The sequence below is a fragment of the Macaca thibetana genome, chromosome 1 (genome assembly GCF_024542745.1).
Source record: "Macaca thibetana thibetana isolate TM-01 chromosome 1, ASM2454274v1, whole genome shotgun sequence".
In the NCBI taxonomy this organism is placed as follows: Eukaryota; Metazoa; Chordata; class Mammalia; order Primates; family Cercopithecidae; genus Macaca; species Macaca thibetana.
This window is the reverse complement of record NC_065578.1, coordinates 11,788,028-11,813,525: the sequence shown is the minus strand read 5'-3', so window position 1 is coordinate 11,813,525 and position 25,498 is coordinate 11,788,028. Positions and strand designations below refer to the sequence as shown.

At 51.4% G+C, this 25,498-nt stretch overlaps 1 protein-coding gene across 3 annotated transcripts in view; it reads left to right on the top strand.

Moving 5' to 3' along the window:
* The window catches only part of DHRS3 (dehydrogenase/reductase 3), a 1,035,619-nt gene that overhangs the window by 988,900 nt on the left and 21,221 nt on the right, over positions 1 to 25,498 (top strand). The window contains exon 1 of one of the 3 annotated variants that reach the window (XM_050788858.1): positions 16,883 to 17,199. The exons of the other annotated variants lie outside the window; for them this stretch is intronic. The gene's annotated coding sequence lies outside the window, so the exon portion shown is untranslated. Of the gene's footprint in view, positions 1 to 16,882; positions 17,200 to 25,498 lie in introns of those variants that run through there. 3 annotated transcript variants of the gene reach the window in all.

Genomic DNA, 25,498 nt, shown 5'->3' with positions numbered 1-25,498 from the left:
GCTCCACAGAGCCCCACACCCATTTAAAACTCCCTCAACAGGTAGCTGTCTGCCGTGGATTTAGTTCAGCTCTTGCAGAAGATGTTAATATTTCCAGACTGTCGCTTCTAAGGGAATAAGGGACCCGAGTTCCCTAACTAGCATGTCAAACAAAATTTCCTGGTTTTCTTTCTCCTTAATTCACCACCTTCTCTATTTGGGCTTTCAAGAATGCCTCCTCCCTCTAATAATACTGAATCTGAGTCAAGTTCATTTTCGTGTACCTAACCCTTCTGCTAATTCTCGTTTCGACTTCAAGCTCTTCGAGCTTCCATCTTTTCAGATGAAGCGCACTTGTTTACGGCTGCACAGATCCCTTCCAAGCCCTCTGATCTCTGTATCATTGCAGTTACTTTCTCTGGTTCATTTCCATCTTGGTATTTGCCGAGGTTGTCTACTTTGAGAAAGTGATCTCAGCTATATTTATGAGGTGTCCTTTCTACCCAGGAAATGTATCTGGTTGTCACAATCGCCGTAACAAAAGCCCTTGTCTTAACCTGCCACTACCAGCGATATCCTACCACAGTATCAGTGCGGGATGGGTTCCACACACTACACGTTCTCCCTTGTCCTTGGACAAAAGCATGAACACACCTAGAATGTTATGAGGCCATGCCCACTGTTGCCTTCAGGAGACACAATCCAAAAATATAAGATACTTGAAACATTTCAAACGTATTATTCAGGTGAACCATGAGGATTAGGAAACCATTGAAGCCAACTGGAAATGAGAAAAGTGAGTCTATTTAGACACTAGCATGCCCAAATGTGTGCTCATCTGCTGTGGCACCCCTGAAATGAGTGAGATCTTAGAATCTGAAAATGAGCAGATGCCTAGATTCTCAACAAGAGTGCCGGGTTAGCAAGTGAATGGTCGGTGGGAACTCATTCATTTATTCACTTATTCATATATTCAGCACATTTATTGAGCACCTGCTATATGCCAGGCGCTGTTCTGGGCACTGAAGGCATGCAGGGAGCAAAGCAGATGAAAATCCCCACCCATGTAGTGAGAGCTGGCATTTTATTAAGAGAGACAGATAAAAAGCAAGATCAATAGAACAGTACATTCTTATGCCTGTAATCCCAGCACTTTAGGAGGCTAAGGCAGGTGGAACACTTGAGGTCAGGAGTTCAAGACCAGCCTGACCCAACATGGTGAAACCCCTGTCTATACTACTACTACTAAAAAAGAAAAATAGCTGGGTGTGGTGGAGTGCACCTATAATCCCAGCTACTTGGGAGGCTGAGGCACGAGAATTGTTTGAACCTGGGAGGTGGAGGTTGCAGTGAGCAGAGATCATGCCACTGCATTCTAGCCTGAGCAACAGTGTGAGACTCTGTCTCAATAAATAAATAAATAAATAAATAAATAAAACAGCACATTGAATTGTCATCATAAGCGATAAGGAGAAAACCAATGAGGCAAGGAGGACAGGAATGCGAGGACCTGAGATTCTAGGTAGGGTATAAGGAAGGCCACACTGAGAAGGGCACACGAGGAAAGACCTGAAGGTGGCAAGGGCATGGTGGGAAGGGAGCAGTGGCGTTCTGGGGAGAGGACAGAGCAAGGGCTCTGAGGAGAGAGTGGAGTGTCTGAGGACCAAGAGGTGGCCAGTGTGGCTGGAGCAGTGAGTGAGTGGGGAGGAAGAACTGAGGGGGACAGGTTCCCATGAAGGACAGGTGGACCTAGCTGACCCTAGGACTCAAGCGTCATGCCCTCACCCAAGCCTTAGCAGGATCCCCTGGCTGCTGTGACAGGCAGGCGGTGGGTGTCAGGCCAGTGGTCGGGGACCTGCTAGGAGGCTGCCAGGTTTCCATGCCTCCTCCAAGAATATCACCCAGACTTGCCTCACCACCTTCTTTGGGAGCTTCCCAGAGCTCAGGGAATGCTCTCAGCTTTGCACTAGTTTTAGAGGATGCTGAGGGCCTCCTCCGATATCTTTACCGTCAAGATGGAAGTGTCTGGGCTGAGGGAAATGGAGAATCTAAGCAGGCCGGGGTGCCACTGTTGGAGGGGGTGGGAGGCACCTGGAACCCAGCCCTCGGGGCTCTGCTGGGCAGCCTTGCTCCCAGCCAGATCCTGATATTTCTTGCTGGTATAACTTAGGTGAGGAGTGACAACCAGCTTCAGGGTGACACGGTTCCGAGAAATCATGACTGTTGACTCCATTCATTGATTTCAGCAAACTAGGCCTTGGAGATGGGGCAGGGAACCTCATAAACAAAGTTCTCTCCTTGTGGCACTTAGTGTTCCTGGAGTGAACAGCATCCCCAGGTTGGAAAAGCTCCTGACACTGTGGAAGGATGAGTTGACACCAACAAGCTGGCTTCTAGTAGCAGTACTGCTGAACCCCTCTAAATAAAATCAGATAACTGTGCTGATGCTCAGAATGAAGGAGATACTTTTCAGTCCTACTTTGTCAAAATGACTTCTGGGGCATTGTGTCCGTGTGGGCCAGCACTTTGGCAAGGCCCTTGAGCACCTGGAGGGTATCCAGGGAGCAGGCTGGGTGACGAGGGCTACAAGCCATGACTTGGGTTGGGTGGCAAATCCATGGGAGTATAGTTGACTGCTTAAGAGGCAGGAGAGGGTATCAGCTGCACTCCGGTACCACAGAGGCATAGGACCTGTTCTAGATGGTTCTGGAAGCCCACACCAGGCCCATGGGGAGAGCTTGAAAAGGCAGACCTGGGCCCTGCAAGAGGAACACCCTCCTGCCCTTTGGAACAGGCTGCTCTTTAAGCAAACATGGTGTCGAGATTTCTGCATTGGGGGAGGTTAGGTTCTGGACAACCTCCCGGGTCCCTTCTACCCTTTGATTCTGTGAGTCATTGTCATGATGTCAGTGAGAGCAATGACCCAGGCAGGGGCAGGGGGCAGGAGGAAAAGAGGACACCAATTTTCAACCAACACTTGAGAATTAAAAGGAGGCAGCCCTTCTCAGCATGACTTCAGCAGGATCTTCCAACAGTGATGTCATTCCTTTGTCCAGGCTTTCCAGGGTGCTGGGGAGCAGGGAGGAGGCAGGAGGGTGCAGGGTGGGCACAGATTCATATCCTTCACTCAGGCTTAGATTCCTGTGGCTTCCTAACTGGATGCTGATGGTTTCTTTGGGTTCCTAGTAATATTCACGACTGTGGTAACTTTACGTGGCTGTGGTACCATACGTGATTGGTAATATCCTGTGGTAATATATAAAGGGGCTTCAAAAAGGTTGTGGAAAATGGAATTAAAGGATGAAAATAAAAAATAAGAGCCAGGTGTGGTGGCTCACTCCTGTAATCCCAGCACTGTGGGAGGCTGAGGCGGGCAGATCACTTGACGTCAGGAGTTCAAGACCAGCCTGTCCAACAGGGTGAAACCCCATCTCTACTAAAAATACAAAAATTATCTGGCATGGCGGCACATGCCTGTGATCCCAGCTACTCGGGAGACTGAGGCAGAAGAATCACTGGAACGTGGGAAGTGGAGGTTGCAGTGAGTGGAGATTGCACCACTGCACTTCAGCCTGGGCGACAGAGCAAGACTGCATCTCTCTCTCTCCATATGTTTATATACACACATACACATATATACACACATATATATATATATAATTTATCAACATAAGCTTCATCAAGTTGCAAGACACTTTTATAAGTGATACCAGCCATCTAGTTCATCCCAAAATAATTGAGCATCCTGAGAGTTCAGCCATGTCAATACAGTCTTTTTTTTACATCATTAGCTGAAGAGAAATGGATGCCCTTTGTCTTAGTCCTTTCTCATATTGCTATAGAGAAATATTAGAGACTGAGTAATTTATAAAGGAAAGAAGTTTAATTGACTCACAGTTACGCGTGGCTGAGGAGGCCTCAGGAAACTTACCATCATGGCGGAAGGAAAAGGGGAAGCAAGGCACCTTCTTCACAAGGCAGCAGGAAGGAGAATGAACTTCGGAGGAACTACCAAACACTTATAAAACCATCAGATGATGTGAGAACTCACTATCATGAGAACAGCATAGAGGAAACTACTCCCATGATCCAATTACCTCCACCTCCTCTCTCCCTGAGCACATGGGGATTATTGGGATTATAATTCAAGATGAGATTTGGGTGGGGACACAGAGCCTAACCGTATCACCCTTTAAAGATTTTTTAAGATTAGGAAACAAAAGGAAGTCAGAAAGAGCCAAAGCAGGACTGTAAAGTGGATGCCTGCCTAATGATTTCTTATCAAAACTCTCACAAAATTGTCGTTGTTCGATGAGAGGAATGAACGGGGAACCTTGTCTTAGTGGAGCAGGACTATCTGGTGAGGCTTTCCTGGGTGTTTTTCTGCTAAAGTTTTGGCTAACTTTCTCAAAACACTCTCATTATAAGCAGATATTATTGTTCTTGTCCCTCCAGAAAGTTAACAAGCAGAATGCTTAGAACATCCCCAAAAAACTGTTGCCATGACCTTTGCTCTTGGCCAGTCTGCTTTTGCTTTGACTGGGCCACGTCCACCTCTTGGTAGCCATTGCTTTGATTGTGCCTTGTCTTCAGGATTGTAGTGGTCAATGCTTCATCTTCTCTTACAGTTCTTTGAGGAAATGCTTCAAGATCTTGATCCCACTTGTTTAAATTTTTCATCGAAAGCTTTGCTCTCATCTGCACCTGATCTGGGTGCAGTAGTTTTGGTGCTTATCAAGTGGAAAGTTTGTTCAACTTTAATATTTTAGTCAGAATTGTGTATGCTCAACCAATGGAGATGTCTATGGTATTGGCTATTACTATTATTATTATTATTTTTTTTTTTGCTGTTAATTGTCAGTCCTCTTCAGTAAGAGCACAAACAAGATGAATTTTTTCTTTCTAATTTGATATGGATGGTCTGGCACTTCCAAACATGAAGATGTTTATCTTCAACATCGTCTTATCCCTTCTTAACAAGTTATCCATTTATTAAGTGCTGATGGATTTTTTTTTTTGAGACAAAGTCTCACTCTGTCACCAGGCTGGAATGCGGTGACATGATTTCAGCTCACTGCAACCTCTGCCTCCTGGGTTCAAGCAATTCTTCTGCCTCAGCCTCCCAGGTAGCTGAGACTACAGGTACACACCACCACGCCTGGCTAATTTTTGTATTTTTAGTAGAGACGGGGTTTCACCGTGTTGGCCAGGATGGTCTCGATCTCTTGACTTTGTGATCCGCCTGCCTTGGCCTCCCAAAGTACTGGGATTACAGGTGTGAGCCACCACGCCCAGCCAACTGCTGATTTCTTTAGGGCATTGTCCCCATACACTTTTAATAAAGCGTCAATGATTTCACCATTCTTCCATCTAAGCAAGCTTCATTGTAAATTTGATGTTTGTTCTTGCTTCGGTTTTAGTAGAATTCATGTTGCTCTGATAGGGGTTCTTTTCAAACTGATGTCTTATCCTTCTTAGTGCCTCAAACTAGATCCCATTTAGTCATGTTATAACGAGTTAGTTATTGGGGGGCAAAAAAAAAATCTCAAATATATGCCTAGTTTTTTCATAATATGCATTTTCCTTGAACTTTTTGAAGACCCTTTGTACATGATTATGGTAAAAGCAGGAATGTAGGAATATACGTGGCACTATTACTATACATGGTACTATTAATATACATGGTACTGTTAATGACTGTGGTACTGTAGAGGACATGGTATTGTACATGGCTATGGTATTCTACATGACTATGTCACTATATGTGACTATAGTACTATACATGATGTGGTACTGTACATGGCTGTGGTACTATATATAACTGATAATATACATGACTCTAGTACTATACATGATTGTGCTAATATATATAACTGTGGTGATATACATTGACTGATACTGTATGTGACTGCAGGACTGTACATGATGGTAGTTATATATGATTGTGGTAACATACATGGCTGCTAATATACATGGCTGACACTATACATGACTTTGGTACTGTACATGACCATGGTAATATACAAGAGAGATACTGTACATGACCTTGGTAATATACAAGATGGATACTCATACAAGACCATAGTAATATGCAAGAATGATACTGTACATGACCATGGTAATATACAAGATTGACACTGCATATAACTGTGGTAATATACAAGATTGATTCTGCATATAACTGTGGTAATATACAAGATTGATTCTGCATGTAACTGTGGTAATATACAAGACTGATGCTGTACATGACCTTGGTAATATACAAGATGGGTACTCTATAAGACCATAGTAATATGCAAGAATGATACTGTACATAACCATGGTAATATACCAGATTGATACTGTACATAACCGTGGTAATATAGAAGACTGATACTGTACATGACCATGGTAATATACAAGGCTGTGGCACTGTACGTGGCTGTGGCAATGTGTGTGACGATGGTAACCCACGTGACTTGGTACTCTACATGACTGCACAGTGCTTTTGCACATTCATTGTCGACCTTCTTCTTTTTTTTTTTTTTTTTTTTTTTGAGATGGAGTTTCGCCAGTCGCCCAGGCTGGAATGCAGTGGCGCGATCTTGGCTCACTGCAACCTCCACCTCCTCCCGGGTTCAAGCAATTCTCCTGCCTCAGCCTCCCGATAGCTGGGACTACAGGCGTGCGCCCCCACACCCAGCTAATTTTTATATTTTTAGTAGAGACGGGGTTTCACCATGTTGGCCAGGATGGTCTATGTCTCTTGACCTGTGATCTGCCCACCTCGGCCTCCCAAAGTGCTGAGATTACAAGCATGAGTCACCATGCCCGGCCACCAGCGCACATTTCTGAGATCCAGGTGAAGTGGCCATCCTGGGACACGTCGCTGAGGGCAGATTCTGAACCCAGGCTTCCCAGCTTCAACCCTCCATCTTTTCCCACTGCAACAAATAATCTCAGCCTGGCCTGGCCTGCCTCATTCAGGGTCATGGAGAGGTCAAGAGACAAGCTGTTAAGTAATGGGGCTTAGTACACAGAGGGTTCTGGAGAGAGCTGTGATAAGCAGTGAGTGAGTCAACAGGATGCGGGCAGGGATGTAGTGAAATCGGCTTTTACACAAACATCGTTTAGAGCACTGAGTAGCAGTATTTGCATACAATGAATGGGAGACTTGCCAAAGGAATAAAATAGTCCTCAGTTATCAGGGTTTCTTTTAAAGAGTAAACTGACAAGCTTGGGAATAGCACAGTTGAATTTCTTTCATTTGACAACCAGTGTGACGTCTTAACACGCAGAGACCCAGCCGCAGAGGAGACAGTGAGTGACAGCTCCCTCCAGTTAAGCCCGAGGTCACTGAGCTCTGCGTGGCCTGAGAGCTTTGATCACTGTAAATTAAGGAAAATCTTAGAAGACTTCTCGAAGGAGGTGGCAACTGAGGGGGTTGCAGTAACTCTCAATTTTTTTGCTGGTTGTAGAGCCCTCCAAGTGTCTGAAGAAAATATGAGCTCTATCCCAGGAAGAAGGTGCAACTGAAAGTTTTGTACTTTTAAGGGGGCATGTACACCTGTCACCTATCCTAGACTCTGGGTTAAGAAGGCTTGGACTAGATACAATCAAAACCCATCCAAGTCCTACAGGCTGAGATGCAGGCCCAGGGCGAGGGCTCGTGTGAGAGGTAGGGAATGCCCTGGTATCCTGTGACACAGAAGGCAGGGCAAGCTCAGGGTGGAGAGTACACACGTGTGGCTTGGTGCTTAAGGCCACCAGTGGTCAGCCTGGTGAAGGCCACTGGACCCCAGTCTTTCTTACCCCATTGGCCATCCCTACTTAAAGGAATGTGACCTTAAATCCCCTTTTCGGCAGCCTTTCGGGGATTTTGATGAGTGAAGCGTATGATGATCTTGTCCACACTGAAATGGCCTCCTAGGGAACACGGTCTCCTGTCTGCGTCCCACCTCTCCCAACCACTTCTACCAGCCTCCAAGCCGCGCGGTCCCCACGCAGACCTCAGCACCAGCTGAGGTGCAAGGTCCAGGTTTTCAAACTGGGTTCCAGAGCACCCTAGAGGCCCCAAGAAGGTGGGGCCAAGTGGGAGATGGAGCAGGATGGGTTCTGAGGGACCCCTGCTTCCTGTGGACTAGGTCAGTGTTGTCACCTCTGTTTTGTGGCTTACAATTCCATGTTAAGATTTTGGTGTGCGTTTTGAAAGAAAGTCATTGTTCTAAAGGAAAAAAATAAGGCTTGAAAATGATGCTTCAAGGAAATGACTCAGCCCACTCCCTCTCCTGGATGGACCCTTCTTGGATTTGCTGGATGTCCCCTCTTTAATGACACCTCCACCTTTGGCTCTTTGACCCAAGGTGCTGTGGCTTCTGGACCAAATGCCCTCTAGTTCGCTTGGGCCTTTGCCCCTCAGCAGAGGAACCCACACTCCCACCCCAGACATGTGGAACCCCAGACCCTGCTCTGCCCTCAGCTTGGGCACCTCCTCTACCACCGAGGTGCCCACAAGCTAGAAACCCTGAATACCCAACCAGGGCTGAGACAGCCTCTCCAAGGGGACTCAGCCCAAATCCATTTGCCAGAAAGGACACAGGAGGCTACTGCCTGGCCCTCCCTGCCTCCAAAGCACCCAGCCCTGGGAGAGTGTGCCTTAACAACCTCAGCCCCAAAGCCCAGACCTGGCCCATGGGCAGTGTCACAGCGGCCAAAATCTTTTGGGCAGTAGAGGCCGGCTCTGGCCAGTGCACTCATGCAATTTATAGTGCCGGCCAGGGCTGTTGGAAATTCGTTCCTAACGCCGTAGATTAGGAGGGGCCCCCCAGTGACTTGCTGTCACTGGGCGAGCAACTCTCTCTCTCTGGGCTTTGGTTCCCTCATCTGAAAAATGAAGATGTGGAAATTTAGTGAAATAGCTCCTATCACCTCCTGGGTGACTGCGAGAGCGTTTGCAAGAGACAACCACTCCTTCCAGTTGGGGCAATGGCCGTGGGGGTGAAGGGCGGTGGATACCCCCTGCTCCAGCCCTTCTCCTTCTGCGTATTAGACCAGACGCTCTGCAGGACGCCAGGGACAAAAGGCAAAAAACCCGCTGGCCTGACTCACCCTGGTTCTGGGACTCCCCCAGGAAGGGGAGAGTTCTGCCCCTGCCACAGAAGCCCTCAGGGGAATTGGAGCCCTTGACCCTTTCTAGAAGTCTGTGGGAGGGAACCACTCCCTACAGGGAGTCTGGCCATCTCCCTTCCACCCAAGGCCTCACCCGTGTTGAGATGACCCGTGGCACAGCCCGTATCTTCCCAGGCAGGGGCTGGTCCAACATGGGCCTTTCTGCAACCCAGGGGCTGAGGCTGGTCAGGGGTACGGTCTCCTCTCTGGTCCTGGCTGCCCAACCCCCACAACCATCCAACTTCCCCCACCCAAGACATTAGTCATTTTTATCTCTGCGTCCAAGTAGCTCAATTGGGCAGGACTGGGCTGCAGTGAGGCCAAAGTCTGGGGTTACCATAGCAACTCACCACGCTTTGTGGCTGCTTGTTGATATCCACAGGGGCAGGGGGCATGCCCTCCTCACTCACCAAGTATCTGGCAACTGGCACAGTGTCTGGCCCACAGTAGATACTTAATAAACGGTTGTTGCCTGAATAAATGCATGACCAACCCATGTAGCTAGTTAGAGCCAGTGATTACCAAGTACCTACTATGTGCCAGGGACTGTTCTAAGCCCTGACATGTCACAAGGTCATTTACTCCTCGAAGTAACCTTCCAGCGTGGGTGCTGTTATCATCTTCCTCTTACCAACAGGACTCTTGAGGGTCAGTAAGTTAGAATCACACAGCTAGTAAATGACCCAGCAGGACTGGACCCCAGGATGTCTGCTTGTAACCAATGAGTCTTGCCTCTTGGTTGATACCTTCACGGAAGAGATGGCGCTGATGGCCGCTAGTGGAGTCTGTAGCCAGACAGTCTACATGGGTCAAAAACATCACCTCCCGCTTTCCTGATAGGGGCTCTGGAGGTGTTGCGCTGATTGGTTTATTGACTCACGGGACCAGAACTCCCTGGGTAGGGCTGACTTCGGGCACGTCTCCAGGGACCAGTGCCGTCAGGACTCAGGCGAACTTCTCTCTCCCCTCACCTTTAAGCAGACCTCTCTGCCACGGGGCTGCTCACACCTGCCCCCTGCTGCTGGTAACGTCACCCTCCCAGCTCCCATTCGAGTAGACAGGCAGGTAGGTGTTCTTTGCCCAGAAGTCCTGGAAGGGTCCAGGAATTGGGTCTCTCTGGCAGTGACGGGGTGAGCCTGAACCAAGGAAATGGTGCTGTATTTGGCCAGCTGGGAGTCACGGCCAGACTCTGAGCCAGGGTATACCAGCCCCAACCAAGCCATACGGTTTGGGAGTTGGGAAGTGGGCTTCTCTGCAGGGGAGATGGGGGTACCATGAGCAGGAGCAAGGGGTCCAGTACACCTTCTTGTGGAAGGACAACATTCGTTTTTCAGTCGTGCCACAGGGAAAGAGCCGGGAGAGCCAGGCCTGCCTGTATGAGGCAGCCCTCCAGATCTCATCCTGCAGACCTTGTGAGGTCGTTTACTGATGCCTTACCCACCTCTATCTCCTCAAGAAAAAAAAAGATAGAATGGACTTTTCTGGGTTGAGCTAAAATCTCTGCCTTCAAGGAGATTGTAGTTCAAAGAGGCAAAATGCTCAGCCACCGAAATCCAGCAAGTTGTCAACAGACTGACTTTGGAACCTTTTCTAGACGATGTAAGGCCACTGTGATATGAGAGGAAACGAAGCCCTTTGCTAGGTCACGGTTCACAGGTACGAGAGGTCCGCTCTCCCTCCCCTCCAGCTGCAGGCAGGGAGCAGAACAGAGAGGATATCGGGTCCTTCCAAGTTGGTGGGGGGGTCTGTGGAGTCCTTTTTTTTTTTTTTTTTTTTTTTTGAGACAGAGTCTCACTCTGTCGCCCAGGCTGGAGTGCAGTGGCACGATCTTGGCTCACTGCAAGCTCCGCCTCCCGGGATCACGCCATTCTCCTGCCTCAGCTTCCTGAGTAGCTGGGACTCCAGGCGCCTGCCACCACGCCCAGCTAATTTTTTGTACTTTTTTAGTAGAGACGGGGTTTCACCGTGTTAGCCAGGATGACCTCAATCTCCTGACCTTGTGATCCGCCCGCCTCGGCCTCCCAAAGTGCTGAGATTACAGGCGTGAGCCACTGCACCCGGCCTGGAGTCCTTTTAGAGCTCCCCCAGCCCAGCAAGCAGTAGCCCCTCTCACAGGCCTGGCAGCAGGTCACCGTGGGGAGCTGGGGCCAGTGTGACTGTAAAGGGCGGCGTGACCTTCATGCAGGCAGGCAGTCCTGCCAGACACACCCACATGGCCTCTGTCCACCCTTGGCTGCACGGCCCATGTTCTTACATCCCAGTTGCCAAAGAATTAAGAGTCTGACCTGGCCTTTCCGGGCCACTTCCCTGTGAGCACACAGCAGAGGAGACGGGGTCCGGGGTCCTTCAGGGATGGCAAGACACAAGGTCAGTGTGGACTGGGCACATGGTGCCCTCCAAGGGCTCATACCTCCTCAGCCAGCAGATCCATGCCTTGGCTTTGGGGATGTCTCCTGAGCCTTCAAGTCAGTGGAAATGTTCGTATGTGTGTATGTGTGTGTGTGTGTGCGCGCGCGTGCGCATACACACACACAGATGTGCGGTTCTTTCTTTCTCAAGGAGCCAGTAAAGCATAGAGATTCAGATTTTGAGTTCAGGAGTCAACCACACCAAAGTTCATATGCTGGCTCTTCTGTTCACTTGCTGTGTGACCTTGAGCAAGTTACTGGACCTCTCTGAGCCTCCGTTTCCTCACCTGTCAAATGACGATTAAATGAGGTAATACATTTAAAGTTCAGAGACACAAAGCGAGTGCTCAGTAAGTGTTGGCCATGATGATGAGGCTACAGATCATAACTGCACTCTCCACCAAAGTCTCCAGGGCATTTCATTAAGGCGGGAATGGCTTGTTGTGTTTGTTTTATTCATAAGTGCTGTTGATAGGTTCATTTGGGGAGGAGACGCTGTGCCTTTCAGAGACTGTAGACTTTGAAGTAGGCAGATTCAGGTTTCAATCCCAGCTCTTCTGGCTGGAGGCCTTGGACCCATCCCTTGGCACCTCTAGATCAGCTTCCTGTTGCTGCTGTAACAAATTATCACAAACTTAGTGGCTTAAAGCAACACACATTACTCCCTTCCAATTCTAGAGGGCAGGAGTCTGACACGGGTCCCACTGGGCTAAAATCAAGGGGTCAGGGCTGCGCTCCTGCGTGAGGTTCTAGGGGAGAATCCATTTCCTTGCCCTTTCCAGCTTCTAGGAGCTAGCTGCATGTCTTGGCTCATAGCCACTTTGAAGATGGCCCCTCCATCTTCAGAGTCAACCAGTCATATCCTAGTCACATCTCCATGTGATTCTCTGCCTCCCTTGTCTACTGTGGTTACAGGGGGCCTTCTCGGAGAATCGAGGACAATCTATCTGAAGTTGGCTGATTAGCCCTTTTAATTCCAGCTGCAACCTGAATTCCTTTTTCCCATAGGAGGTGACAGATTCATAGGTTCTGGGAATTAAAACATGGGCGTCTCGGAGAACGGGCGTCATTCAGTCAGCTACACTCTCGAGCCTCAGTCTCATTATCTGTAAAGTGGCAGTACAAATCCCAGCCTCCGAGGGAGGGACCTTGGGAAGATTCCAGGAGATTATTGAACATGGTGGCAGGGGATGAAAAATATGGGTTGGGTCTGTCCTGAGCACCTGTTGAGCACAAAGCTCACACAGGAAGGGGAAGATGTCACAGTCCCTGCTGTAGAGCAACTGGCAGTGCAGCTGGTCATCGGGGAGGGCTTGTCCTTGGAGAACAAAACCAAAACAGGGGACCTTAATTGTGCCCCACCTGGGTGGGCAGGTGCTCCACAGGAGAGAAAACTGAATCGTCCCAGATGGCTTCCCGCAGGGTGGATTTGACAGAAGCGAAGGGCATTTGGGGGAGAGGGGCTTTCCCTCGTCACAAGGACATGGTTGACATTGCACAGGTATGGCAAGGGAAAAAGACACCCATCTGCAGTCTTGCTGGGGAGATGGACCAGTAGCCTGCAGTGACCCTGGTGGGGATGGGTGCCTTGGTAGGGCAAACCATGGCTGGAGGCAGCTACAAGCACAGACGGGGGCTTTCAACCCGTCTTTGTTGTTAATAAAGTGCTACCCACGTGCTAAACAATTTACATGGACAATCTGATTTACTCCTCAGAGCAACCCTATGACACAGTCACAGTTCCCAGTTTAAAGATGGAAATACTAGGGCTCAGAGAGGTTAAATACTTGCCCGAGGTCACATAGCCCAGGTAGCCATGGGATTAAAATCTAGGCAGTCTGCCTTCCAGGAAAGGAAACCTGGCTGTGCCTAGGACTGGGGTCTAAGCTGAGGCATTAAGGATGAGATGGAAGCAGCAGAAGGAAAATATCCCAGGCAGAGGGAAAGAGCAGAGCTAGAAAATGGGAGACGAGAGCGTTTGTTTCCTTTGGGAAAAAGACCCTGGCCTGGCCAGAACCAAGTGTGAGCAGGGAGTGGAGAGAGATGGACAGGGTCACACCTCACAGAGCCTGGTGGTTGTGGGGTGAAGTCTGGACATGACTGGGAGCTCTGCTAGGGAGCCACTGAAGGCTTTCTACAGGATGTGTGACCAGTCCTTTCTATAGGCTGCATGACCAGCCCACATTAATGGAAGGTGACAGAAGCCTGATTTTCCACAGAATTCTCTGATGTTGGAGGGAAGTGATGCTCTCTGAGAACCGCTGAAAATCACTTTCTGTGGGGCTGGTGCTTGGGAAAATTCCTGCCTCACCTGGCCCCATGGGCCAAGGGCCTGGCTTTTCTCCCAGCATCCTGGTCTTTGCAGGGTGTGCTGGCCTGGCTATTTCCCATTGAATGTCCCACTTCCCCTGAATACCCTGGCCCTCTGGGCCCAGAGCCACAGCCTGACAGCATGAGATCAGTCAGCCGGAAGGGTCAACTCCAAGGCAGTTGACCTTCGTCCTAGCAGAGATTAAACTGATTCCTAATTAATAGCCTGTAGGATAGCTACCTTGGCACAGCTTGCAAGTAATTTAAGGCTTGTCCTTAGAGGCTGGTCCATAAATTATGTTTAATTAGCTGAAGGTCTCCCTGGGACACATCAGACTGGTGTGTGATTGAGCCTACCAGCTCAGTGACCTCTGAATTTCATGTTGGAGTATAAGGGAGATGCTGAGATACTCCAGTAAAATGTTTCTTTCCTTTACTAAAACAAGAGCTGAATTCTTAACTTCTGCTAGCAGCTCCGAGAGGTACCGCCACTCGGTTTGAGGGTCTCTGCTCAGCTAGTTCCTGGCTTTGCTCTTGACCGATTACTTATACTTCCAGGGTCTCAGTGCCTTATCTCTAAAAAGAAGCCGAGTTCAAGTCTACAGACCCTTATCTGAAACCCTTAAGGCTAGCTGTGTCTCATAGGTCTGATGTTTTGGACGTTAGAAATGCAATCCAGCACATAGGCCATATACCTAGTGACACCCACAGCAAGGCCTAGGGCAGCCACCCGTAATCACAGTGATAGTCACCACAGTGGGATAAAGAGACCAGAAGTAGCCTCATGATGGTTCCAGTTAGGGTTTGCTCTAAATGCATGTGTCAAAATTAAATTAGGATTTTAGAGCTTTTTGGATTCTAGAACGGAGGATAAGGGGCCGTAAACCTCACTGTTGAATTCAGAGAAGCTCCTAAATAAATGCTAATTATGATGAGGACAGTCGTTATTTTTATTTTACTTGTTGAGACAGAGTCTCACTCTGTCACCCAGGCTGGAGTGCATTGGTGCCATCTCAGCTCACTGCAGCCTCAATCTCCCAGGCTCACATGATCCTCCCGATTGGCTTGGACTACAGGCGCGCACCACCACGCCCAGCTAACTTTTGTATTTTTAGTAGAGACACGCTTTCGCCATGTCGCCCAGGTTACCTGTTGTTATTACTCCTCTTTCCCCTACAGCTAATACGCTGCCATGTCTACCGCCCCTGCACATGTAGAGACTGGATGTGTGGGCAACTTTTAGTTTGCCAGGTGTCACCTGTCTGCCAGGGATGTGTGATACATTCTCCCTGGAGTGGCTCTCCTGGAGCTGTGTTTGTGTTTCCTGCTGTCCAGGGGAGCGTGGAAGGCTTGTGACTTGGCACGAGGTCCCACTGGGTGTTTCTGTTGGGCACCCTCTGTGTGATGGCTGGGGCTGGCTTCCTGGGTGTGACCCAGGGATTCTCACTGGGCCCTGCACTCAGAAACACCCTATACTTGGTTTGAGGCTTTGCTGTCACCATCTTGAAATTCTTTACAATTTTTGAACAAGGGACTCTGCGAATTAATGTGGCTGGTCCTAACAATAGCCATACCACACAAGTTGTCAATTTCATCCCTCCGAAGATCCCCTCAAAGGGAAGTTACTAATGTTTCACAGAAGAGGCAAAACTATTTCATTCATTCATTCACATGGTCACTGTGCACCTGATTACCAAGCCAGGTCTGGAAATTCCTCGGAGTGCCTCCGTTCTAGAGAGCGTTGTGTGTTTCAGAATGGGGAAAATAGACAAAAACCAAGCAAACAAAGAACCACGATCGCTTCAGATAATCACTAAGTGCTGCAAAGACAAGAAAGCAGAGGGATGTGAGGGAGAAGGGCGTAAAGATTAACTTCAGCGAAGGAGAAGCTGGAATCAGGGCTGGAGTTCAGCTGTGCCTTGTTGCACTCCAGGGGTACTTGCTACAGATCTGGGGTTATTTCAGGCCAGGAGTGGTGGCTCATGCCTGTAATCCCAACACTTTGGGAGACTGAGGTGGGTGGATCACTTGAGGTCAGGAGTTCGAGACCAGACTGGCCAAGATGATGAAACCCCATCTCTACTAAAAATACAAAAATTAGCCAGGGGTGGTGGTGGGCGCCTGTAATCCCAGCTACTTGAGAGGCTGAGGCAGGAGAATCGCTTGAACCTGGCAGGCGGAGGTTGCAGTGAGCTGAGATCGCGCCACTGCACCCCAGCCTGGGTGACAGAGTAAGACTCCCTCTAGGGCGGGAGGAGACCTGGGGTCATTTGTACGTTCCCCACCCCCCACAAGGCAGGGTGGTCATTAGTTAATGGGGTCCAAGTAGAGGAGTCAATGGGGGTCTCCTCAAGCCAGGGGGGACTATTCATCCCTAAGACCTGGTCACCCCAGCTTCTCACAATAAACCCAGAGGCCCAGTTTTGGGGGGGGCAGTGGGTGAGGAGAAGGGCAGCCTTGGTTTCTCTGAGGGTCTCCAAGTTCTCGCAGTGCCAGGTCCCCTGCGCCTGAGGCTTCTGACCAGCCCTGCGGCTTGGTGAGCATTTTCTTGCACTGTTGACCTTCCCCACACCAGCACAGGGAGGCCAGTTTCAGTTTTCCCCGCTTCCCCAGATGGAGATGGTGAAGCTCAGAGATGCCAAGTGACTCATCCAAAAGTCACACAGCAAATCAACTCCAGAGCAGATTCCTTGAGGCCCCAACCAGGCTGCTTTTCATTCCAAAGGGCAGTGCAGGCTCTCAGCTCTGAGCGCTGGCTGCCAAGTTAGTGCGGTCCAGGGCTGCTCTGGGAGCTCCGCGGGATAAACAGGCCCCCTGCTTCGGAAGGGAGGGGCGGTGCGCGGCCAACGGGACACTTCATACCTCTTTATACCTGGAAACCATCCCCGCAACCCCCCATCCAGTCTTTGCAAGGGAGAAGTAATGAGCTTCCCAGAAAGCCCGGAGCAAAGGCAGGCACCTCCCCAGTCTCTTCCCACGAAAACCCAAAGCTGACCCTGGAGGCCCAGCCCTCGGGTTTAGAGGCTCCTTGGGGGAAGCGGAGACAGAGACCCTAGTGGAGAGGCTGCCCCCGGAGGGGTGGGAGCTGCCAACCCCAGGGGTGCTCCGGGGGAGCAAGGCCGCTCCAGGGAGGCGGGTGCCCGCCAGGGAGACGGCGAGGGCTGCCGGGACGGTTCACGCGGCGGCCAGCAGACTGGCTGCGTGTTGCAATGTCTGGTGGCGTTTGCAGCGTCCTGTCCGTGTGTGCAGCTGGGGTAACCTCGGGCCGGCGGAGGAGCGCGTGTGGCTCGTAGGCCCTGCGGCCGGAGGCTGCTGGCACCTTGCATCTCATTTACAGCTCCGGGTTCAGCCACAGGTCAGCGGCGCCCGTGACATCACGGCGTCTGTTTACCGACGGGTCTGGGCAAGAGCGGGCGGTCCCGGGGCGGGAGGGAGACCCCAGCAGCGCCCCGGCCTCCAGCCAGGCTCCCCTGCTCACCCCCTCCGCCCAGCCCCTCCCTGTCTGCACCTGAGACCTCAACCCAGCCCCCTTCTGCAGCCACCTACCCTGCCCCTTCCCCATCTGCACCCGGAGTCCCAACCCAGCTCCTCTCCACAGCCCCCAGCCTGTACCATTGCCCCCCATCTGTACCCTGACCCCACCTCGGCCTTCCTTCGCAGCCCGGCCCAGGACCCCAACCTGTTCCCCCGCTTTCCCCGCAAAGCCCTCCCTATCTGCTCCCGGGACACCAACTGGCCCCCTCCTCACCCGCTCCACCCAGTCGCCTCCCAGTCTGTACCCAGGACCCCAGCCTCGCCCCACCCCCTCCCCATCTATCTCCCGCCCCTTCCCATCCCCTTTCCACCCCTTTCCCATCCGCCGCTTGGGATCCCAGCCCGATCCCCACCCAGCACTGCAGCCCCGCCCAGCCCCGCCCAGCCCCTCCTGGGACCCCCGCGGCCCCGCCCCGCGCCCGCCCCTGGGCCCACTTTCAGAAAGACTTCCTGCCCGACCCGCTGAGGCTTGGCGGCTCCTCCTGCCACCCCCTCACGCCATCATGTGAGCCAGGCTGGCCTCCCGGCCGCGCACAGAGCCGGCTGCAGCTCGTTAGCTGTCAGGGCCAGGGTTGGGACGGCCCGGGCACTTTGTTATTGGAAACTGGGCTCACCCCGCTGCGCGAGGTGGGTCCCCGGCGCTGGCGCAGCGTCTTCCGCGGGAGCTGCCCTTGCCACCTGGAACTGCTTTCTCGCTCACCGCCTCCCCTCCCCCTCCCCCTGCGTAAAGCAATTGTTCTGGAGGCTGAACGGACCTGGGATTCTCTTCCCGCACACCTGGGGCTTGCCAGAGCCAACCCTCCTGGAGAGGGAGGCGCTGGGGCTCAGGGAACGGCAACCCCATTCTTCCATTTTCTCAGGCCAAACGCTCTGGGGTCATCTGGGAAGCTCACTTTCTCTAGCACCCAGCTCTGCAGCCGTCCGGAATTCCTCTTCTCCCATCACCTAAGCACCCCAGCCCAGCCCCTTCCAGCTTCGTGTCAGAGGCTGTTGTTTCTCTGCTTACAACCTCCCAATCTACCCCATCTCAGAATAGAATTCAAAGTCCTGCTGTGGCTGGTATCTCCCGCTTGCTCTTCCACACTGGTCTGTGTGCTGGGGAAGCTCATTCCCACCCCAGGGCCTTTGCACCAGCTGTTCCCTCCACCAGGGATGCTCTTCTTCCACAAGTCTGTATCACTCCCTCCTTCACTTCCCTCAGGTCTCTTCCAAAATGTTACCTTAACCAAGAGGACTTCCCTGCATCCTGCCATCTAAATACCACTCGCACCCCATAATCACTCCCTCCAACCCCCTACAAAGCTATGTGTTCCTCCCATGCACTTCTAGCCACCTCTACTTAATATACAGTCATTCATTCCTGTGAACAGGTGTTCATGCTCGTCGTCCCCGGACTTACACATAAGCAAACTCCGCAAGTGGGATAAATGTATTCCCCGCTGGATCCCAGGGCCTCCAAAGTGCCTGGTGTACACAATTCCACAAATACTCCATGAATGAATGAATGAATGAATGAATGAATGAATGAATGAGGCAGGACAGGGCTGTTAAAAGAGCTTCCCTTTGGAGTCCAAGACTTGCTTTGAAACTTCTAGTAGTGCAACCTGCATGAGTTACTTAGATTGTCCAAATTTGAACCCCCCCCACTGGACAGTAATCTGGAGAGGTGTGCTGTGAGGGAAGGGTGGTCTGTAGATGCTGGCTCTTCCCTCCCCTCCTTGGCACCCCCACCCCAAGGTCACCCAGCACTTTGCAGCAAGAGGTCCAGTGGGGGAAAAGGGCAAAGGTGGTGAGGCACCAGCCATGAACTCTAGCCTGAGTTTCTCTGCCTCCGTGTTTTGCCAAGTGCAGCGCTGGGCAGTCAGATGGAGGTGGAGCCCCGGCCAGTCTTGTGGGCTGCGGATGTTTGTGAAAAGAAACATCAGCCCATGGATTTCTGGCTGGGAGTGAACAGTGTTCTGCCCGCCCCGAGTCAGCTTTTGTGACAGTTTCCCTGGAGGGTTTTCTGAGTGGTCCCAGAACCAAAAAGTTTCGCAAGAATCACACCCAGGGATGAGGTGGAGACTGCTCAGTTGTCACGTACTGGCTCTTGGCAGGGCGTGTTTTTAGTGTTTGAAGGAGTGTCCTCAAGAACATGAGGTGCTCGTCGCAGGGGAAGACGTGCCTGTCTCAGCAACTGGGAAGGAGGAAATCAAAGAAGGGTAGAAATCAAATCAGAGCTGGTGTCTGTGGGGTTGGGGCATTTTACATAAAGACCTCTTGGGTAAAGAGACCCTTGAGCAGAACCTATGAGAAGGTGGCCAGGTGTGGTACCTCACTCCTGTAATCCCAGCACTTTGGGAGGCTAAGGCAGGAGGATCACTTGAAGCCAGGAGTTCAAGACCAACCTGGACAACAATGTGAGACCCCCATCTCTACAAATAATAATAATCATAATAATTTTTTTAAAAGAAGAGAGGGTGCCCTACAAGGAGAGGGATACTTGGGGAAAGAGAACAGAGAGAAGCTGGTGCAAAGGCCCTGAGGTAGAGGGGAGCCAGTGCTTCTGTAGGGCCAAGACCTAGGAGGGAGGAGACAAGGGATGGGGCAGACCAGGAAGGGCCTGCGATTCCAGTAAACACTAGATTCCAGTCTGTGAGATGGGCAGCCATCAGTAGTCATGAGCAGGGTAACGTGGTCTGACACATTCTAGAAGGATCTCTGCCTGCTCTGTTGAGAACAGACTGAGGCAGGGGCCCTGGGGCAAAGGTAGGAGCCGGGTGACCTGTTGGGATCAGGTGAGGGATCCACCTGTGCTCCCAGTGAGGGGCACTGAGGCAGGGCCCTGAGGAGCAGCCGTGGAGGCGGCGAGAAGTGGTGAGAAGCCTCTGGATTTCAGAGGTCAGGCTGACAGGGTGCGTGGTGGAGTGGGCATACGGTGAGAGAAAACAGTTAATGCGGGACAGTGAAGAGGCTTCAGAGGTTAAAAAGAGCTGGGCATCTGAAAACACGGAATGGTGTGGAGGGGACACAGCTTCTGTCGCTTCCAGCCTCGGGAGCCTGGGGCTGGGCCTTGCTTGGCCTCCTCCATCGAATGAAGATAATGCAGCCGCCCATTTGTGTTAGTTTGGGCGCAGGTCAGCACAGTGTCAATGGCACAACAAATGACCACGAGCTGCGTGGTCCAAAACACCAGAGCTGCTCTCACAGTTCCAGCTCTGGGTACCAGAGGTCCGAACTCCAGGTGTCAGCAGGACCCCACTCCCTCCCAGACTCTAGGGAAGGATCCTTCCTTGTCTCTTTCAGCTCCTGGTGGCTCTTGGCAGCTCCTGGCATCGCGTGGCTTGTGGCCGCCTCACTGCAGTCTCTGCTTCCGTCTTCACACAGCCTTCCTCTCCTCTGTGTATGTCTCTGTTCTGTCTCTCATGAGGACACTAGTCCTTAGATTCAGAGCCCACCCCAACCCAGGATGATCTCACTTTGAGATCCCCAACTCAATTACAGCTACTCAGTTACAAAGACCCTTTTTCTGCATAAGGTCACATTCACAGGTACAGAGGGTTAGGACTTGGACTCAGCTTCTCAGGGGACACTAATCAGCCGACCGTACCACCCCCCGGCAGCCAAGAGGACTCAGTCTAAGAGCCCAGAGCAGGACCCAGCCTGTAGTAAACACAGATTGTTCACTGTGGTGGCGGTGAGTGCTTGCCACAGTCCCACCCCACCCACTTGGAGACCAAGGGTGTTCCAGGCATACCCCGTACCCCTCACAGCAACCAGCCCTGGGCACTGTGGTGACCTGTGCTCAGAACAGCTTCTGTCCTCACCTGTCCTCCCACCTGAGCCCCATCAGAGCCCCGGTGTCCTCGCAGAGGGGCAAGGAGCATCTCTGTCACGCCTTTCAATAACCACTTGGTCATCAAGACCGTAGGATGACCGCACCTTTCCCTCGTTCCCCGGGAGGTGGACACCTTTCTGTCCAGTCCTTGGCACATGGCATCTGCTCACTGTACCTGTGCACTGAATGGACATGTTGTTTCGTGGGGTCACTTTGCTCCCGCAGGCGAAGTCAGCGGCAAAGGGCACAGGTTGCTTAAGTTGAGGTTCCGGCTCTACCGCTTACCACTTGGAATTACATAGCCCCTTCGTGTATCAGTTTTCTCCGGTATGAGCCCTTCTGGAGCTGACAGAGGACTAGACGCCCCACGGCACCCATGCTGAGGCGGCGTGGCCAGCTAGTGAGCCCCGCGTGCATGTCAGAGCTGCTGTCATTCCTGTGCTTCCCAAGCGGGCCGGTTCCAGGCTGGACGCCCGCCTGGAGGAAGTCTCTGCCCTGCTCCAGGTTGCGGTCAGGGCCTTGTGGGAGGGCAACACCGCGGGCTGATCTAATTTGAGGAGCTTCATCACAATCTTCCCCAACAGCTGAGCCAGCGGTAGCCAAAACATTCTCGGCAGGCCAAAACAGGGGCCCGGAGCCAGGGAGTCTGTTTCGCAGGGCTACGTGGGAGAGACCTGTCTAGGCTTCAGCAGCTCAGCAGTGCGGGAACAGGAAGGACACATAAGGACCTAGCCGAAGTCCCTGAAAGGCCCAGTGGCTTCTGTCACCTCTGACCTCCTGGGGTCGGCTGTGGGGCACCTGTAACAAACCTAGGGCTACCCCAATAAATAGTAGCTGTTACTATTTTTATCAGCACAGCAACAGAAATAGATCCCCCTTGCTGATGGAAGATCTAGAACCCTGTTGGGGTAACGGTTGCCTGGAAGATCCCCTTCTGAAGCTCTGTGTCTGTCTCCTCCCCTAGAAACAGCCTTGAGTGGGGCAAAATCACAGAATCGCGCGATCTCTCTGTCCCCATCCTTTTACCTGACAGCATGCGGACTGGATTGTGTAGAGTCTGGAAAACAGGCCTCCCGGAAAAAAAAGGTGGAAAGGATTAGAAAGTCTGGGAAGGAGATGCTGGAAGCCAGTACCTGATCACTGTGGATCGGTTTGGATCAGTGTGATCAGAGTGGATCTGCACTAGAAGCAGAAGGGCTGGTAGGCTTGTTGTGTGTGCCCAGGTGACAGGCCAGCACTGTCAATGGGTGACAGCTAGAGGGATCCCACTGGGGTCCATTCGGAGAAAGCAGGCTTCCTTCCAGGGCTGTGCTGGAGAGGGACAGGCTGAGGGTTCAGTCACATTCCAACTATTTTTTTTTCTTTAGCAACAGAGTCTTTGTAGAAATGACTATTCTAGGCCGGGCACAGTGGCTCACGCCTGTAATCCCAGCACTTTGGGAGGCTGAGGCAGGTGGATCGCCTGAGGTCAGGAGTTCGAGACCAGCTTGACCAACATGGCGAAACCCCGTCTCTACTAAAAATACAAAATTAGCCGGGTGTGGTTGTGGGCACCTGTAATCCCTGCTATTCGGGAGGCTGAGGCAGGAGAATCACTCGAACCTGGGAGGTGAAGGTTTCAGTGAGCCAAGATGGTGCCATTGCCTTCTAGTCTGGGCAATAAGAGTGAAACATCATCTCAAAGAAAATGAAATGACTATTCTAGAAACCTAAAGTGTCTCCACTCTGGATGACTGGGGCAGGAGTGAGGAGAGGCCTGGGATGGTGTCTGCCTGCTCCCCACCCTACCCTCAGCACCTCCAGAGGCTCCTCACTAGGACCCCCAGGGTTCCTTGGGGCTCTGCTTGAAGACCTTTCCTCCCTAAGAAATCCCTCCACAGCTTGCTCTGCAGGTGAACAGTTTTGACGACTGGTCTCTTGCTTCTCAGGCTTGGGGGCATAGACAAAGGAGAGCCTTCTAAGTAAGGTGGAAGGATGGAACCAAGAGATAGCAAGATTCTGTGGTTTCACCCCAGTCAAGGCTGTGCCTAGGGCAGGCAAGACGGAGAGCCCCAGATGGGGTCTTCCGGGCAACCGTTTCCCCTTCGGGGTATGTGGATCTTCTACTGCAAAGGGGGATCTATTTCTGTTGCTGTGCTAATAATAATAATAACAACAATAATAAAAATGGCAGCTAGCTTTTTAAAAAACAGAGACAGCGTCTTGCCATGTTGCCCAGGCTGATCTTGAACTCCTGGCCTCAAGCGATTCCCCCACCTCGGCCTCCCAAAGTGCTGGGAATATAGGGGTGAGTCACCATATCCAGCCCACAGCTGGCATTTATTGTGCCCTTTCTTAATCTTCCCAACTACCCTTCAGAGTGGGTGTTTTAGGCTGGGAGCAGTGGCTCACACCTGTGATTCACCATGTTGGTGAATTATGGAGAAACCCCATCTCTACTAAAAATACAAAAATCAGCTGGGTGTGGTGGCGCACACCTGTAATCCCAGCTACTTGGGAGGCTGAGGCAGGAGAATCGCTCAAACCCAGGAAGCAGAGGAGGCAGTGAGCTGAGACTGTGCCACTGCACTCCAGCCTAGGCCACAGAGCGAGACTCCATCTGTAAAAAAAAGAAAAAAAAAAAAAAAAAAAAAAGAGTGGGTGTTTTAAACCTTAATTCATAGAGGTTAAGTTCATGTAATTCATAAGTATTAAAGAATTGAACCCAGGCAGTCTGGCTCCGGAGCCCATGTTCTAAGCTGTTCTACTCAAGATAGAGTTTCTCCTTTTGGAAATAGGCAGGGTTGTGAAAGGGGGAAATTCCAGTGGTAACCTATGCCACGCTCACACTCATCCTCTGCTATCTAGCACCCCTCCCTAACCCTAATGTCTTACAAGCTGGATGTTGCTTGCCTGCTCATTCTCATCTGACCACAGGGATGGATTTTTAACAGACTCCTGCTGGAGGGGCCAGGAGCAGAAAGCTGTGCACGCTCCACACTGACCTTCCCACCCCACCGCCCAGCCTGCTGTGGTTTGGGGTCTCTGGTGGGTATTTTCTTTCCCTCTGAGAAGCCAAGTCAGCACCGATCCAGCTCCACAACATCGGGCCCATGGGACATGAGCCGGCCTGCCAAAGACCTGCCCAGGGTCTCAGATCTTTCCGGGGCTGCCAATTATAAACAGATGCTCCTCCTGGGACCCACCCAGAGACCACCCGGCTCATGTCACCAGTGGGAGGGTGTGCTGCAGCTGAACTCCAGGAATGAAAGCCAAGTCCAGCATTAGTGCAAGCCCCTCTGGGCTAGGAAGGCAAGGCTGGGTAGAGAAGAGGTACTCAGTATCCTCTGATCTAGGGCCTCCTGGGGCTGGTGTCTTGTGATGATGTTAGCTGAGCTTTTACTCTTGTGCCTGGCCCATGCTGGATGCTGGGGTTACGCGATGAGTAAGATTCCGTGGAGGACCTTGCACGCTCATGGGAGAGACAGGGCTGTTCACCAGTCAGCATGCTCACATCTATGTACTAGTGGAGGTTGAACAAACACTAGTGTTAGCAGTGAGGAATGGGTATCCTGAGTCAGGCTGATCTCCTGTTATGAGCTGCATGACCCTGGGTGAGTCACTGTCTGTCTGAGGCTTGCCTATTAAATGGAGAAGGTAAACATACCCACCACAAGGGGTTGTGAGGATTAAAGAAGAAAACATATCCATTTACTCAGCACCCTGTCTGACCCATGGCAACTGCTCAACAGATTTGGCCATTGTATAGTGGTGGCGCTGTTGTTGTTGTGAGGAGGCTGGAAAGAGCAGCCAGGGAGGCTTCAGGACTGAGGGAGCATTCAAGCAGGGTTTTGCAGGTTGAATAGGAGTCCATAAGTAGCCTTGGCATTAGAAACAGAGAAAAACAGCCCGGGCAGGGCACCAGGTAGGGACACAGGAGAACTCTGAATTTGAGAGATTTAGTCCCTGTCCTCTAAGTGACAGGATATAGTCCCCAAATGGCCGTGACAGCACATGCAGGGCCAAAAGCACTGTGTAATGAGCGAGTGGAAACTGGGAGCTGTGGATCCCCTGACAGGCTCCCTCCCTCAGTCACTCAACAATGGGAAGAGAGATGTGAATAGACAGTCACTTCACAATGGATGAGGGCCCCTGAAGGGCACTGCTCGGGGGCTGGGGGACAAGGGGTTGTACCCACAGGATTGAGTGAAGTTACCTGTGTGTTAAGAATCTATTTGGGGAATGATCCATGGGGATGCTTTTACTCCACCCTCTGTTGTTTTTTGTTTGGTTTTGGTTTTTGGTTTTTGTTTTTTTTGAGACT